Below are 17,613 nucleotides of genomic sequence, written 5' to 3'. Positions count from 1 at the left end.
TACCTCAACATAATAAAGGCCATATGTGAGAAACCTACAGCCAACATCATACTCAATGGGCAAAAACTAAAAGCTTTCACGTGAAGATCAGAAACAAGACAAGGGTATCTGCTTTCACCACTTCTATTCAACATAGTATCGGAAGTCCTAGCCACAGTGACCAGACAAGAAAAATAAATAAAAGGCATCCAAATTGGAAAGGTGGGAATAAAACAGTCATTATTTGCAGATGACTTGATAGTGTACATACAAAACCCTACAAATGCCACCAAAAAACTATTTAACCTAATAAATGAAGTTGGCAAAACAGTGGGATACAAAGTCAATATTCAGAAATTGGATGCATTTGTGCATACCAACAACAAGATGTCAGAAACAGAATTTAGGAAAAAAATCCCACTTGGTATAGCATCAAGAAAAATAAAGTACCTAGGAATAAACCTAACCAAGGAGGTGAAAGACCTGTACTCAGAAAACTACACAACACTGAAAAAGAAATTAAGGAAGACAAAAATAAATGGAAGCATATACTGTGTTCATGGATTGAAAGAATGAACTTCATTAAAGTGTCCATACTACCCAAAGCAATTAATAGATTCAATGCAATCCCTATTAAAATACCAACAACATACTTTACAGATAGAGAACAACCATTTCAAAACTGTATAGGAGCCATAAATGACCCTGAATAGCCTCAGCAATTTTGAGAAAGAATAACAAAGTAGGAGGGATCACAATATCTGATATCAAACTATATAACAAGGCCACTGTAATCAAAAGTCTGGTAATGGCATAAGAATAGACACATAGACCAATAGAACAGAATAGAGAGCCCAGAAATAAACCCATGTCTCTATGGTCAATCAACATTTGACATAGGGGACAGGAGCATAAAATGGAGTAAAAGTAGCCTCTTCAACAAATGGTGTTGGGAGATCAGGACAGCTACATGCAAAAAAAGAAAAAAAGAAAAAAGAAATTCAACCAGCAATTTACACCATACACAAAAATAAACTCAACATGGATAAAAGACTTAAATATAAGTAGTGACACCATGAAAGTCCTAGAGGAGAACATAGGAAGGAAATTTTCAGATATTTCACACAGCAATATTTTCACTAATATGTCCCCTAGAGCAAGGGATATAAAGGAAAAGAGAAACAAATGGAACTACATCAAATTACAAACCTTCCACATGGCTAAAGAAAACATCAGCAAAATGAAAAGGGAACCAACCAACTGTATGGGGAAACATATTTGCCAATGATATCCTGGACAACAGTTTGCTCTCCAAAATACAAAAAGAACTCCCAGGAGTCCACACCAGGAAGACAAAAAATCCAATTAAAAAATGTGCAAAGGACCTGAACAGACATTTCTCCAAGTAGGATATACGGAGACATACAAAAGGATTCTCAGCATCACTAGTCATCAGAGAGATGCAAATTAAAACCACAATGAGATCCACTTCACACCAGTGAGAATGGCCATCATAAACAAATCAACAAACAAATGTTGGAGAGGATGTGGAGAAAAGGGAACCCTAGTGCACTGTTGGTAGGAATGCAGACTGGTGAGGCCACTGTGGAAAACAGTATGGAATTTCCACAGAAAACTAAAAATGGAACTGCCTTTTGACCCAGCAACTCCATTGATGGGATTATATTCTAAGAGCCCTGAAACAGCAATCCAAAGGAACCTATGCACCCCAATGTTCATAGCAGCACAATTTACAATAGCCAAGTGCTGCAAACAACCTAAGTGCCCCTCAGTAAATGAATGGATCAAAAAACGATGGTACATTTACACAATAGAATTCTACACAGCAGAGAGAAAGAAGGAGCTTATACCATTTGCAACAGCATGGATGGAACTGGAGAGCATTATGTTAAGTGAAATAATCCAGGTGATGAAGGACAAACACCATATGATCTCACCCTTAACTGGAACATAATAAAAGAAAAAAAGCAAACAAAATATAACCAGAGACATTGAACTTAAGAACAATTTAACAATAGTCAGAGGGGAGGGGGGAAGGGAAAGTGGGAGAAGGGTTTTCAGGAACTACTATAAAGGACACATGGACAAAACCAAGAGAGAGGGGTGGAAGCAGGGGAGGGAGGTGGGTTTGGTTGGAGTGGGGGGAGGATGGTGGGGGATAATGCAGACAACTGTAATTGAACAACAATAAAATAATTTTAAAAATAGTTGTTTTAGTTTCTGTTCTGGGGAAAGTGCAAAGCATTCCAACAAAAGTTTTTAATGTGGTTTTTTTGTGTGTTTACCCGTTGATTGCTAAATGTAATAATCTGATCATGATGCTGATTAAATGTGTTTAAAAAACTAATGAATAAGTTTTGAGGATCTAACATATTGCATGATAACCATAGTTAATAATACAGTATTAACATTCTGAGACCGTAGCCCTAACCAGTGTAGCTCAGGTGTTTGGGCATCACACCACAAAGTGAGGGGTCACTAGTTTGATTCCCAGTCAAGGCACATGACTGGGTTGTGAGCCTGGTCTCTGGTTGGGGTGCATTCAAGAGGCAGCTGATTGATGTTTCTCTCATGCATTGATGTTTCTCTTCCTCTCTTTTCCCTCTTTCCCCTCTCTCTAAAAATACATAAATAAAATCTTTTTTTAAAAAAAGAAATTCTGAGCCCTGGCTGATGTACCTCAGTGAATTGAGTGTGGGTCTGCAAACCAAAGTGCCACTGGTTTGGTTCCCAGTCAGGGCACATGCCTGGGTTGCAGACCATGTCTCCAGTACAAGGTGTGCTAGAGACAACCACATATTGATGTTTCACTCCCCCTCTTTCTCCCTCCCTTCCCCTCTCTCTAAAAATAAATAAATAAAATCTTTAAAAAAAGGAAATTCTGAGAGAATAGATCTTAAGCATTTTCAATGGAAGAAAACGTAAATGTCAGGTGATGAATATACTATACAACTTGTTTGTGGGAATACTTTCACAACATATGCATATATCAAATCATCACATTGTACATTTTAAATATCTTACAATTTTATTTGTCAATTATACCTCAGTAAAGCTGGAGGGAACTAAAAAACAAACAAAAAACTCAGTGATGAACAGAAAAAAAAGATACAGCTAAAGAGAAAGTGAGTGAAGTGGAACCTAGAGCTAAAAAAATTACTCAGAATGCTTCTCAAGATATAAGGAAATGGAAAATATGAAAGGAGTTCAGAGACATGGAAGGTGGAATGAATAGATTCATCATATATCTTCTAATATGAATTCTAGAAAGAATGAAGAGAGAAAAATGAGAAAGATGAGCATTTTCCAGAATGGATGAAAAACATAACCCTTCAGTTTCAAGAAGCATAAGTTCCAAGTAGGATAAACAAAATAAATACACATGAAAAACATAATGCATACAAAGTAGAGAGTACAAGAAAAAGAAGATATTCAAAAGCAGGCTTTTCCACAGCAACGATGGAAGTAAGAAGGTAATGGACTATTTTTTAAACCCTGAAAGAAAATGATATCAATCTATAACTCTACATCCAGCTGAACAAAGGCAAAATAAACACATCTGCAGAGAAACAAATCTACCAAGATTAGACCCTATGTATAAGAACTTCAGGAAAAAGGAAATATACTTGTATTCCAATGGAATGCAATAGAAAATGATAATCAAAGAAATTTATACACATGAAATTAAATTCACAATATGGAATATGCAAAAATAACCAGTAATTACTACTTTCTGGAATAAAAAATGTGAAATAAAATATTGGGGAAAATATCAAGATAGAAGGGAGGTGATCAAGTTTAAGCATTTTACATTTTTTATATTGTTTAGAAGGAAAGTAGAAATATTAATAAATTTTAGCCTCTGTTAAGTAAACACACTAAAATTTTAAGAATAAAAATTAGGAGTTCTGGCCAAGATGGAAGTATAGGTAGATATGCTTTGCTTCCTCGCACAACCAAAAGAAGGACAACAACCAGTTTAAAAACAAAAACCAACCAGAACTGCCAGAAAATCACACTGTATGGAAGTCTGACAACCAAGCAGTTAAAGATGAAACATTGATCCAGACTGGCAGGAGAGGCAGAGATGGGAAACTGAGGCAGAGAGGACATGTGACAGGGTGGTGACTGGCAGACCGGGCAGGCAAATTGGCAGCTGGTGGACCAGAATATCCCATATTTGCATGTGGATAAGCTGGGAAAAACAACTGGAGAGCAAGACAAATTTTGTGACCCAGGGTTCCAGTGTGGGAAAATAAAGCTTCAACACTGTTGGCTGTAAAAACCTGTGGGGATTCCGGAAATGGGAAAAACTCCCAGTTTCAAAGGAGAATCTGTTGGAGATGCTCAGGGGGTCATAGAATGTGCACAAGTCCACACACCCAGGAATCAGCACCTAAAAGGGCATAATCTGCTTGTGGGAAGCAGGGGAACTGACTGAAATTGGGGCAAGAGCCCAGCAAGCAGCACTGTTCCCTCCCTGACCTCTCCCCCACAGACAGTGCCACAGTGCAGTAAAGTGGCTTTCCCTGCCCTGGTGCCTAAGCCTCTAACCCTTACAAAATTTGGTCCACAACGGAATGTGGACCAAATGAAAGAACAGATCAAAGCTCCAGAAAAAGAACTAAGCAATGGGAAGATAGCAAACCTATCAGGTGCATAGTTCAAAATTCTAGTAATCAGGATGCTCAGAGAAGTGATTGAGTATGGTCACAAAATAAAGGAAGAAGTTAAGGCTATACAAAGTGAAACAAAGGAAAATATATAGGGAACAAACAGTGGAGGGAGGGAAACTGGGACTCAGATCAACAATTTGGAACAAAAGGAAGAAATAAACTTCCAAACAGAGCAGAATGAAGAAACAAGAATCCAAAAAAATGAGGAGAGGCTTAGGAACCTCTGGCATAACTTTAAACATTCCAACATCCAAATCATAGGGGTGCTAGAAGGAGAAGAGGAAGAGCAAGAAAATGAAAACTTATTTGAACAAGTAATAAAGGAAAACTTCCCCAATCTGGCAAAGGAGCTAGACATGCAAGTCCAGGACACTCTGAAAGTCCCAAAGAAGTTGGACCCAAGGAAGCACACACCAAGACACATCATAATTACATTGCCCAAGATTAAAGATAAGGAGAAAATCTTAAAAGCAGCAAGAGAAAAGGAGACAGTTACCTACAAAGGAGTGCCCATTAGGCTATCAGCTGATTTCTCAAAAGAAGCCTTATAGCAAGAAGGGGCTGGAGAAAAGTATTTGAAGTCGTGAAAGGCAAGGACCTACATCCAAGATTACTCTATCCAGCAAAGCTATGATTTAGAAAGGAAGGGCAGATAAAGTGCTTCCCAGATAAGGTCAAGTTAAAGGAGTTCATCATCACCAAGCCCTTATTGTATGAAATGTTAAAGGGATTTAAGGCTCCAGAGCCTTAACAACAACCCTCCAGAGCCAAAATGAGAACTTTGGGCTCACATTCAAATGGGATTTATCTAAGAAAAAGAAGATAAAAAAATATGAACAGTAAAAATGACAGCAAACTCACAGTTATTAACAACCACACCTAAAACAAAAACAAAAGCAAACTAAGCAAACAACTAGAACAGGAACAGAACCACAGAAATGGAGATCACATAGTGGTTTATCAACAGGGGAGTGGGAGGGGAAGAGAGGGGGGAAAGGTACAGAGAATAAGTAGCATAAATGGTAGGTAGAAAATAGACAGGGGGAGGTTAAGAATAGTATAGGAAATGTAGAAGCCAAAGAACTTATAAATACAACCCATGGACATGAACTATAGGAGGGGGAATGTGGGAGGGAGGGGGTGTGCAGGATGGAGTGGAGTGAAGGGGAGGAAATGGGACAACTGTAATAGCATAATCAATAAAATATATTTTAAAAATAAAGATAAAATAAAATAAATTTAAAAAAAAAAAAGAAGGAAGAGGGAGACTGCAAGGCCTGAGGAAGATGGGGCATTCTTTCTGTCCAGTGGATGTTATTTCAGCAACAGTTTTTCCTGTAGCAGCAACTGGTTCCAGTTTGCAGGTTTCCCCACACTCCATAACCACACTCATTGTGGTTCTAAGAGACACTGGCGCCATCTGAGTAGGACCCCTGCTTCAGGTCTGAGACCTGTTCAAGTTTCTAATTTCTAGTAATTCCAACCACTTCCCTTTGTTCTTCTGCCCCTAGGGGTGGTGGCTGTTTCCTGCACTCCCCCGTCTGTAACACTTCTGGGCTTCCTTTAAATTCTCCGGAACCTAATTCTTTATCTTAAATTCTCTGTTAATATAACAGGTGTGGTGCTTGCTTCCTGACTGACCTGTGGCTGATATCCTTCCCAACACTTCCCTTCTCCCAACTTCAATACACAACTCACTGCAAGAAGGCCTCCATGGCCATTCCACCATCCTCTGAACACATGCTCATACTCACTACAGGTGAAAGCTGGGATTACCCTGGAAATAAATTTCTGATATTACTGTCTTGTCTTGCAATCAAAGAAGAGGTGGTTCAAAAGCTAGTTAAAGGCAGGACCTCCCCCTGGGTCTCTCACCTACCTTCCACAACAAGCCACCTACCTGAACCATTCACTTAGCCCCCAATTTTTTGAGGCTTTTCGGCATCTCCTTAATTACTGCTTTAGGATACCATTTAACTGATTCCATTTAACTCAGGCATCTTTTTAAAGGGACACTACTGTGTGACTCACGGGGCTCTGAACAGTACTTGGTCCTGTGTTACAGACATTGTGTGTGTGTGAGCATGTTGGGAGGACTCAAAATAAAGCTTGGTGAATTGGTGAATGAATTATTTCATTAATCAAGAACTTTGAGCACACAGGATGCATATTACCTCTCCTGTTCCAGTTTACTGCTGGCAATGTCCAAATTCTGAACCAATAACATCTGAAAAGAGTAGTTTTCTGGCTTTTATAGATACTGAAAGGTCTTCTGAGTTGTTTGCTCTGTAGATGGAGCAAAACAGAAGCTTTAATAGAGTTTTATAAGAATGTATATCCTACTCATTAGACAGGAAGTTCATGTAAATTGACAGCACAGTTTTATCAGGTGTTTTCTTATTTGTGGCATTTAATACTAAAAGTTATGTTTTCATGGGACAAAACTATTTAAAGAGGTAGTCTAGTTTTCAAACTTCCTTCCACAAATTTGGCTGTAATAAAATAGCCTAAAATTATGCAAAGAGGAGAGTGAATGCAGCATGGGCATGACTGAACCCATGGGATTCTTTATCTCCAGCAATTTCAGAGACAGTCACGGCTGTGACTGCTGCCAGAGGAACAGCATCGAGGACTCAGGGAATGTGACTTGACTGTTGGCATGGTCTGCAGCTTCCACACATGCTTTCCTCAAGAGCCTGATCTTCCCTTCCAAAGAAGGTAGGCTCTGCCTTGGGATCAATCTGCAAAAACAAGTCATGTCAACATGGAGCTTCTGGACTGATGAGAAAGAGGGAGGATAAGAAGATGCCAAGGAGGCAGGTTTCTCTCACCAAAGAAAGGCAATTGAGTGTTCACTTAGTTAAAAATTAACTCTGTCCTGTGCTTCCTAATTTCTTTATATTGATTAGGGAAATTTCATTAGCCGCACAATTTTGGGCGCATATTAGCAACACAATTACTTTCTTTCTCTGCTTTTGAACTTTTGCCAACCTTGGGATTCAGGGATATGGTATCCAGTGTATGGAGGAAACAGGTGGAGATAAAAGATTTAGTGCAAACATCTATAAAACACACTATGTTCCAGAAACTGGGAGCACTGAATAGCCTACAGTAGCAGTTCCCAAACTCTGTACTTTGGAGTCACCTGTACAATTTAAGAAACAACACAAATCCTGACATCCAGGTTATACTCCATACCAAGTCATCAGGATATCTGGGTGGGTAAATAGTTTTTAAATATTTCCCAAGTGATTTTAATTTATGGTGAAGACTGGGACAAACTGGTCTAGGGAAAAGAGACTGAGCTTTGGAGTAAACAAGACCCAGGTTCATGTTTGGGTCCTTCCACTTACCAGCCATGTGACCTTAAGAAGAAATGAATCTTTCTGAGCCCCAGTTTCCTCCTTGACAAAGGGAGACACCAACACCACTTTGAAAATATTAAATGAGGTGATAAAAACAAAGAATACATGTCACTCAGTTATTATTTTTAAAAAACTCATAGAAATAATAATAACCAAATATAATTCAGAGAAGAGTCAATTAAGTGCTAAAAGTAATGCACTAAAGGAGACAAGGGGAGCAACTGCTACTTCTGTCCAAGGAGCATCAAAGGAGGCTTCACCAAAGATGTGGCCAGTGATTGAGCTTGACTTATGGGAGGATCCATTTGGACTGGCAAAAAATGATGATAAATACCTTCCTAAAGGAAGGAACAACATGTAGAAACATGGGATAAAGATGAGCAGGTTTAGGGGTCAGTAAGGAGATTCATGTTGCAGGAGTGAGGGGCCCAGAGAGTGTGATGGGAGATCTGTTCATGACAACACAGAGGGCTTTGAATGCCCTTCCGAGGAGTCTGAGCCTTTCCTGCTCACAGTGAGAAATCAGTGGCGATGCTGAGGCAGAAGTTGTGTCATTAAACTTGTGCTTGGAGGCAAGTAAACCAGTGAAGGGTCATGGCAACTGGTTGGGGAAGGGGAGTTAGTCTCTGAATTACAGAATGGATACAAATCTGAATGGCCACCTGGCCCTATGAGCTACTGCTTCACTGTGGGAGTTTCCCCTCCAGTGTCTCTATGTGCATGGCTAGTTGTTGGTGTTATTTATACAAGACAGAGGGGTTTTAGGGGAAAGACACTGAACTCAGTTTGAGACATGCCAAGTTTGAAATGAGATATTCTGTTGGCAGGTAGAAATGTAGGTCAGGAGCTCAGAAGAGATGGGGTAGAATCAAAGTGAGTGAAAGCATATGGGTGAAGCTGTGGGAGAGAATGAGACAGCCCTGGGAGAGAAACAACCCTCCAGAGCCAAAATGAGAACTTTGGGCTCACATTCAAATGGTGACAAAGAAAACAGATCAGAGGGTTTCAAGGGGGAATCTAAAGAGTGTCTCAAAAAGCCAAAGGGAGAGAGGTCCCAGGACTTGTGGGAAACTGGAATGAAGAATCTTGGAATGAGGAATCAGACACTCATTGTTCTTTGAAGAAGTGGGTTTGAAACATTGAAGAAGGAGTGTGTGAAGAGATACCAGAGACAAGAGTATTAAGTATAAACGATAAAGAAGAGGCCAGGAAGATACTGAATGACAACTTCAGGGAGAAGCAAGACTAAAGGCAGGTTGATTTCTATAAAACTATTTGACCATTCATGGAGGTCAATAAAAAGGGGACCTGAGAAGAAGGCAGTAGAGAAAGAGGGGGAAAATAAATGTAATATCCTGGAAGAGATTGAAGTGAGGAGAGTAAGGGTGCAAGTAGTAGGAGAAAGACTTGGAAGAAGAAAATGAAGATCAGGAGTTGATAAAAAAAAAATATGGTAGTTAAATATTTTTAAGTGGCATTGAGGCCTTAGCTGAGGTGAAAGAGAGAATGACATGCTTGAAGGATTAGAGGCTGAGTAGCAAGAGCAGGTGTTTGTACAATAACAAGCAAAACTGAAGGTGGGCAAAGTGAGTGCAGTGGAGATCAAGGGGTGAGAGAATCTGTGGTGCTGGTCATGCAGCATGTCAAAGGCCAACCTTGGGGCCCTGGCTGAACTGGGAAAGAAACCTAAAGGCAGCTGGGGTCCTATGAGATTAGACAAGGTCTTGATGAATCCTAAAAGAAGGAGAAACTAAAGGGGAAAGAATGGGAGCCTAAGAAATTGTCCTCAATGAAAGGAAAATTAAGACATCCTGTTTTTGGAAATAAGGCAGTGTAAGGAGATGAGTCTATGGTTTGGCTTTGAGAATGGAGTTCTGTTGGGAACCTCCCTACCTGGTTTCAGAAGCTGTAACCCCCCATGGCTAAGGCTGAGTAAAAAGACCTTGGGACCATAAGCCACTAAGGAGACAAAGCTTATCTTCCCAGCAGGGGTGCCACCTCTGCCCCCTTTATTTTACCTTGCTTGGCCCAGGCAGATGACTGGTTAGCCAATGACGGGTAAGATTCCTCAAGAGAGGGACCTAAGACAGGCACAATCATGATGAGGCCATCAGGGAAGGACTTGGGGGACTATAGAAAAAGGGGGTGGTGGATCCTCACTCCTTGGCTTTGACAAAGCCTGAGTCCTCATTCTGTCTGTAATAAGTCTCCTAATCTCTTGACTGCCTTACTTCCCCTGCCTGACTTAAGCCTGAAACAATGCTGGAGGTGGGTGTGGCCCTGTGTTGGAAAGGGCGTTTCCACATGGCCCAACATGACTGCTGGCTTCAATTCTCCTTCGTAACCTCACACTTCTCACACCCTGTCCCTCCTGTTCTCTTCCCTGGTTCATTGAAAGAAAGAAACTAATGCCTTCTCACAAGGCACGTCAAGAGCCTCTTGCTACCTCTGGATTTGTTGCTTAGAGGTCAGGTGTCTCCCTTCCTGCGGAGCTTCACAGGGTTCAGGGCCACTCAACAGAGGCTGGAGTAAAGAACAGGTCATTAAATCCAGGGGTGGAGGGGGTATGCGAAGTCCCACTAAGAAACCCATAGTAGCCCTGGCTGGTGTGGCTCAGTTGGCTGGGTGTCATCCCACAGAGTTAAGGGTCATAGGTTTGATTCCATCAGGGCACATGCTTGGGTTGTGGGTTCAGTCTCTGGTTAGGGTACATGCAAGAGGTGGCCGATGGATGTTTCTCTCTCACATCAATGTTTCTCTCCCTGTCTTTCTCCCTCCCTTCCCCTCTCTCTAAAAATAAACAAATAAAGTCTTAAAAAAAATAAGAAATCATAATGAGAAAGACCTCAGGGAAGGTTGGCAGAGGACAGAGAGCCCAAGGAGAGAGATAAAGTATTTGGGTGGCAGTGGCTATATCTTGAGTTGTCATGGCAGATCAAGTAGGCAGGGTTGGGCTACAGACTAGAAGGACAGGGTGAAAGGGTGTGAGCACTGTGTGGGATGCTAGCTCATGTTAGCCCCAAGGCTGCATTCCTAGCCTTGAGGGAACCCAGTGGCCCTGTGCAGGGTATAGTCTGGGTAAAGATCCTCCAACTGAGCAGAAGCTGGGAATGTCTGGATTAGTAAATCTTTCAAATTTTTCTTCTTAGAAAAAAAAGGATGCCAGGTAAGGAAGATCTGGCAACAACCTCAAGATTTAGAGTCTGGACATCTCTTTGAAAAGCTGAACTAAGGCAAAACAAGAAGTCAGTTGTCTTCACAATGTGAAGTGGTAAATCAGCCATTGGTTCTGATCCTGTGGGTGCTTGGCTATGACTCTCACATGTTTAGAGCTTTAAGCTCATTGAAGCTGTGTAATCAGAAGTCTCCAATCCAGGTTTCCCCAGCCATGGCCAGTTGCTTGCCCAGCATGAGTACTGCTAACAGGCCAGCCTTTCTTGGGGCATGGGCCCGCTTATTGCAGGGCTGCTTGTTCCACAAAGTTATTGCTTCCAAATATCAACATAGAAACAGAATGGGCTGTGTGGGGGCAGATCTAAGAGAGGGAGAGAGAGGAGTGCTGGTGGTAAAACACAGTGTGTGGAAGGAGTGAGGAGAGAAGCCCCAGAAAGAAACTGTCACAACAACGGTCCAGAAAATGAGCAAGAGCAAACACACTGTTACCGAAACACGGTCCATTTTCCACTAAAAGGAACCCAGAGCTCCTTCTAGAGGCAAAGAAAGTACAGAATAAGTTTAGAATGTCTTGTTGCACCAGAAAACAAAGAAGTGATCAAAGAATATTGGGGACATGTCAAAAAGAACCAAACTGAGTAGGCTCCTAGTAACAAAATGTGGCACAATTTTAACATCAAAATAAATAATGATCATAACAGATTATAACCTATTGGATAAAGTAGGAATTCACAAGTCTAAACCCAGTAATAAACTGAAAGTTGGTGAGGAATAAGCTATTTGCACAGTGTCAAAATTCTCCTTGCAAAATACTTATTAATTACGAGGGGAAGGGGAAGAGTTGCCTGACTGACACACCATAATCAAGTGATTGAAGTTTTCACTGCCAGTGATTCTACAAACTGAAAACATATGTTACCTGACACATGAGAAAAACACAGCATTACTTTGGGAGTATCCCTTGGAAAGATGCATATCCTGAATCTGATCATGAGGAAATATCAGACAAGCCCAAACCGAAGGACATTCCACCCAGTAAGAGGCTCTCAGTCTTCAAAAGTGCTAAGAAGTTGAAACTCAGGGAAAGACTAAGACTCTGCCCCAGAGTGAGGAAAACTGTAGGGACATGACAACTAAATGCTGTGTGTGATTCTAATAAGTCCTTTGGCTGCAAAAACAGTAACAGAACATTTGGAGAAACTTGAATGGGATTGTTGAGTGGAGGAGGGAGGATGCTCTGCACCAGTGCAGCTTCCTGGTTTTGACAAGTGCACTGTGGTCAAGTAGAAAAATGTCCTTGTTTGCAGGGAATGCACACTGAAGGGGGTGGGGATTATGGGGCATCATGTTAGCAACTACATCTCAAAAAAATAAAAAAGGTTTTTGTACTACACTTCCAACTTTTCTGTAATTTTTTTTGTTTCAAATATTAAAAAACATAAAACATAAAAATATTGGCCTCAATGTTTATTAAAAAAGAACTTTGTTTTAGAGTATATAATGGGTTGGATGGGGGGCCCCAATAAAGTATATCCACATCCTGGAGCCTGTAATGTGAACTTATGTAGAAAAAGGATCTTTGTGATGTGATTACAGATCTCAAGATAAGAGCCTCCTGTGTTATCCAGGTGGACCCCAAATCCAACAAGTGTCCTCATAATAGACACAGAGGAAAGACACACAGAGGGGAAGGGCCTGGAACCACCAGAAACAGGAAAAGGCAAGGAAGGGAGCATAACACTGCTGATATCTTGATTTGGAACTCCTGACCACCAGAACTGTGAGAAAGTGAATGTCCATTGTTTTAAGTCGTGTACTTTGTGGTAATCTTACTGCAGCCGTAGGAAAATAATACAGAATACTATTCTCCTTTCATTTTGTTTGAAATAGAAAATGATATAAAAACTGAAACCCACATGTGCTTTGGATGTCCTCACTAATTTAGGCTGTGTCAGCCCAAAGGGGGTGGACATTCATCCTCTGAGTGGGGAATGTTTCACTCTCGAGAAAAGGACCAGCAAATATTGCGTTTGACCTTCACCATTGATACTTTGGGTGCCAAAGTGCTAGGCTTCTTGGGATTCTTCCTAAGGCAGTGTGGATCTGAACCAGGAGTGATTTGGGCCCCCAAAGGGCATGTGACAATTTCTGGACACATTTTTGGTTGTCATAACTGTGGAGCAGGGGTTGCTCCTGGGATCCAATAAGTAGGGGCTGGGATGCTGCTAAACATTCTATAATGCACAGGACAGTCCTTCACCACAAAGAAGTTGTCTGGCCTAAAATGTCATATTGATGAAGATAAGAAAACCTGTTCTAAGGGAACAACTTTCTTTTTCATTCTACAAAGAGGAGGGATTGTTGGATCACATGGTAGTACTATTTTAATTTTTTTTTTTTTTTTTACTGTTTTCCATAGTGGCTGTACCATTTCACATGCCCAGCAACAGTGCACAACGGTTCCAACAGAGCTTGATTCAGTTCTTTCTGTGGTGGAAACGGGCTGTGAGATGTGTAGAGCTCCCGGGGTTTGAAAATCTACTGTGCTTTTTAACTATCAGGCAACATCTTTCTGAACTAAAAGACATCTAGAGATATTTTTTAAGGCAAATATTCTTATGCATGCTAAAAATCTGCATCTGTGAAAACATTTCTTACTGAGATTCAAATGGAACTGGTTAGTCTTGCTGTGGATGCTGCAGGGCCCCTTGGATTTGAGGCTGTCAGTAGATGTAACTGCAATGGAGCAAGGCAGAAAAATTAGAGCCCGGGGCAGCTGTCAGGACTCACATTCTCTGTTGTTTCTTGAATCATGTGGGTAAAAGGGGCTGGATTACCTGAATGACCCTTTTCAGACATGTTTTTTTGGCTGTGGTGACCAGTGAGTGTTGGGCCATCTCTTTTGATGCTTTGATTAAAGTAGGTGATTAAAAAACCTACTTGCCTATAGCTTGGCTATTTTTAGACTAACATTTCCTGGAGTCCAAGACCCTGTGCAAATATGGGCAAAGATGCTCAAAGGAGTGGGGAAAGAGAGAGGGGGCCCTGTGCAGCCCTCACATATGAAATCATAACAGTGCCATTTGAATAGCCGATATCCCTCCTGGTGACAGCTACAGGCACATGAAAGCTGGTCCAGGGACTGCTCAGCCAATTGAAGTGCCATGTAGGTTCTCTTTGCCCTCAAGATAAATAGCTCTTGACTAGCTCCTTATATGGCTACAGACAGCCCCAAGAGATTGAGATGTATTTTGGACACAATCTGATCCTCATTTCTCAAGGGTCTCAGGCCTTTGCCTTTGTAGCAGAGAGAGACAGCAGTGGGCTCCAGAGGCCCTCCTACCCTGGCCCTGTGACAGTCACTTTTCCTCTGAAGATCCTCCCTTATCTTGAAGAAGAGAGGTGCCTGGCGCTTGTCACATCATGTAGGGCAGTGGCTAAGATAGTTTGAAAGAAGCCATGTGGGGAGATCAGAACTAGCAAACTTGCACAGAAGGAAAGTAGCTCTTGACTTGTTCACCTTTTGAGAGCCTTTGGGGCCCATTGGGAATAATTTCCTAAGCCCCCTAGGGTATGACACGCTGGCTAGCCAATTTATTTTGTTTATTACTTAGGAGAGCCACACCAGATGGGAGGGTCACATCAGGTGCTACAACCAAGAGGCAATGCCCCCAGAAGCCTGTGGCCCTTGCATACTGGATTTTTTTCTTGTTCCTTGATGGAACTCAATGCATCATATATATTGAATGAATAAATGCTCTACTTGGAGCAGAGAAAGAAGCTGGTGGCTCATTAGAACTTTGTGCTTCGATCTTGACATTTTAGCTAGCGATTCCACGTCTATTAATAAGGCTACATCACAGATACCTAGGAGCATGCTAGCCACAGAAGACAAAAACCCAATGGCTAAAGAGGACAAAAACTCATTTTGGTGTTAACGTTGCAGGAATAAAGATGTTGTGGCTTTTCATCAATGGTCTTGATTGATTCTGGCATCTGCTGCCCCCTCTGATTAGTGTGGTCACTCATGTTCTAAAGATCTGCTGGCCTCCACGGGAAGCCAAGCATGCTGCCCAAAGAGCTGCTGCTGTCTAACTCCCTTCCAGAAAATTCTAGAGGAAAATACTTTCTACCTTCTCCAGGTAGACTTTTCTTACTAGAGGCCACATCTTCCCTGAGGAGTATAAAAGAGAGAGGGAAGAAAACTTCCAGGAAAAACAAGGAGCCAGGAGTGAACAGACAACCCTCTCAGGCTCACTCACAGCAGCCCATATTTAATGTGGACCTGGAACTGTGGAGTGAGAGCTATTCAGAAATGTATACCCAGGAGTGTAACGACCTGTAATATATGAACTGACTTTGGAGTAACTTGTAATATGCTTAACATAACATTGCAACCAGGGGAGCCATTTTTTTAAGAATAAAACAATGAGGAAGAATAAACATCATTAATACAGCGTGAGTGACATGGGAGTTTCAGTGAACAGGGGACTTTCTCACTCGGACATCAGATTCTAATTGCAGAGGGACCATCTTAGTTGTCACTAACCAGATTTAAAAAAATAATGTAAAACATAGTGTGTTATCTAGAAGATCCATAGCCTTGGCTGATGAAAAAGAGAGTGGTCCCCAGGAGAGTGATAGTTACTAACTGGTCACCCTGGCCAAAACAACAGATCTCAACAGGCTCTCTCAGGTACCATCACTGGGATTTGCTTGGGTGACTGGAGAAAAAACAGAACACTTGAACAGCTGCCCCAATCCTTAATTCTTCCACTCTGTTCAGCTACATTGGTATCTGGGGATATTTAAAAGGCCCCAGGTCCCTCCTGGGAGTCCGTAACCAGCACCAGAGGGAACCCACAGGCAGGCCAGGAGTAGGCACAGAGCACACGATACCCAGCTGGGGACCATGGCATCATTTCACAGCCGGGTGCAGCCTACATTCCTCTTGGAATGGTTTGGAAGCCCCCACTTGGTTAGGATAGACTAGATGTTCAGAAGGACAACACATCTAGTTTGTGGGACCTTCCTTTTGACTCAGCATAGATCTTGTCCAATGTTTTCCAAAGTAAATGTTGTGAAATGTTCATAAGTATCCTTTATAATAAAGGGGAGGGTGTCCTATGACCTTATTAGAAGTGCTGATTTAACAGGTAAATTTACTAGGGGACTTCTCAGGGCTTCCTGACATTGTGACTTCCAAGAGAATGGTAAAAGTTACAATGTTTCCCAGAAAAGCATTTTACTGGACTGACATTTCTCAAAACCCATTGTGGGAAACACTGGTCTGTATTTGTTGGAAACAGGGATCCTCTCCCTGTTTCAAACCCATACATAGCATCCCACTTGGGTTTGTGCTTCTATGGTCTATTCCAGAAACATTAGTTCCCCATCTCCTATCATAACACATATGGTAAAGAAAAACGTGAAGTGTACCTTGTCTGTTGAGATCTGCTCAGGCTCTACACCTTTTCAGGGGATTTGAGAGGCCATGTCCCTGCTGCACACTCCGTAGGGCTAAAGATGAGCTGGGAGACCAGGTAGGTAGGGAGTTAGAAGCAGCTGTGTCATGGCCAGTGTCCAAGTATGTGGGGTTCAAACCCAGCTCCATAACTCTGGAGTGGATGACATTAGTACCACCTCACCGAGTGGTCTGGAGAATTGCAAGGCATCATGCACTTGAAGTGCCTAATGAACAGTAAGGAAGAACAATGATCGTTTGGGGAATATGGGATAAGAAGAAATAACGTGTACCAAAATCATAATTTGGCAAAGTTTTTACAACACTTCTCATTAAGCTACTGTTCCAAAATGAAATAAATAAACTTTATTTCATTTTAACGTTTTCCCTGGACTTCTGTGATACAATGTTCACTTTTAGCCTAGTTCTAGATCATGAGTGTATGAAGATGAATACCATAATGGGGAACTCAAATTTCTTATGGTTCAGTCGCGGAGGCAGACAAGTAAAAGTACAAGTAAAACAGCATACTAAGCGCTACAATTCAAGCTGCAATTGGGAGAACACGGTGATATCCCTAGCACACAGTGGGCCCTCAACACATTTCAGCTGAGTGAGGGAAAGACCGAAGAAATGCATCTAATATACACTGATGTAAAAGAGGTTATCATTGATTTGAGGGGCAAAATATCCTTGTGATCTTAATTTACATGTTCTCCCTGCATTCCCCATTTTATATTTTCTAGTTAAGTGTACAGATCTTGCAGTCCTTTGCCTCAGATAACGATCAAGGAAGCAGACTGAAAGAGCCTGTGTATGGAAGGCCCTGCTCCCACTGCAGAGACTGTCCTGAGTGTGCACCAGGGAGAGTGGAGAAGCTGAGAGGCATAAAGGCATGAGATGTGAGCCTGCAAGCAGCACCCAGATCTCACAA

This window comes from Desmodus rotundus, chromosome 6 (genome assembly GCF_022682495.2).
Source record: "Desmodus rotundus isolate HL8 chromosome 6, HLdesRot8A.1, whole genome shotgun sequence".
In the NCBI taxonomy this organism is placed as follows: domain Eukaryota; kingdom Metazoa; phylum Chordata; class Mammalia; order Chiroptera; family Phyllostomidae; genus Desmodus; species Desmodus rotundus.
The sequence above is the reverse complement of the archived record's forward strand: the minus strand, read 5'-3'. Positions refer to the sequence as shown.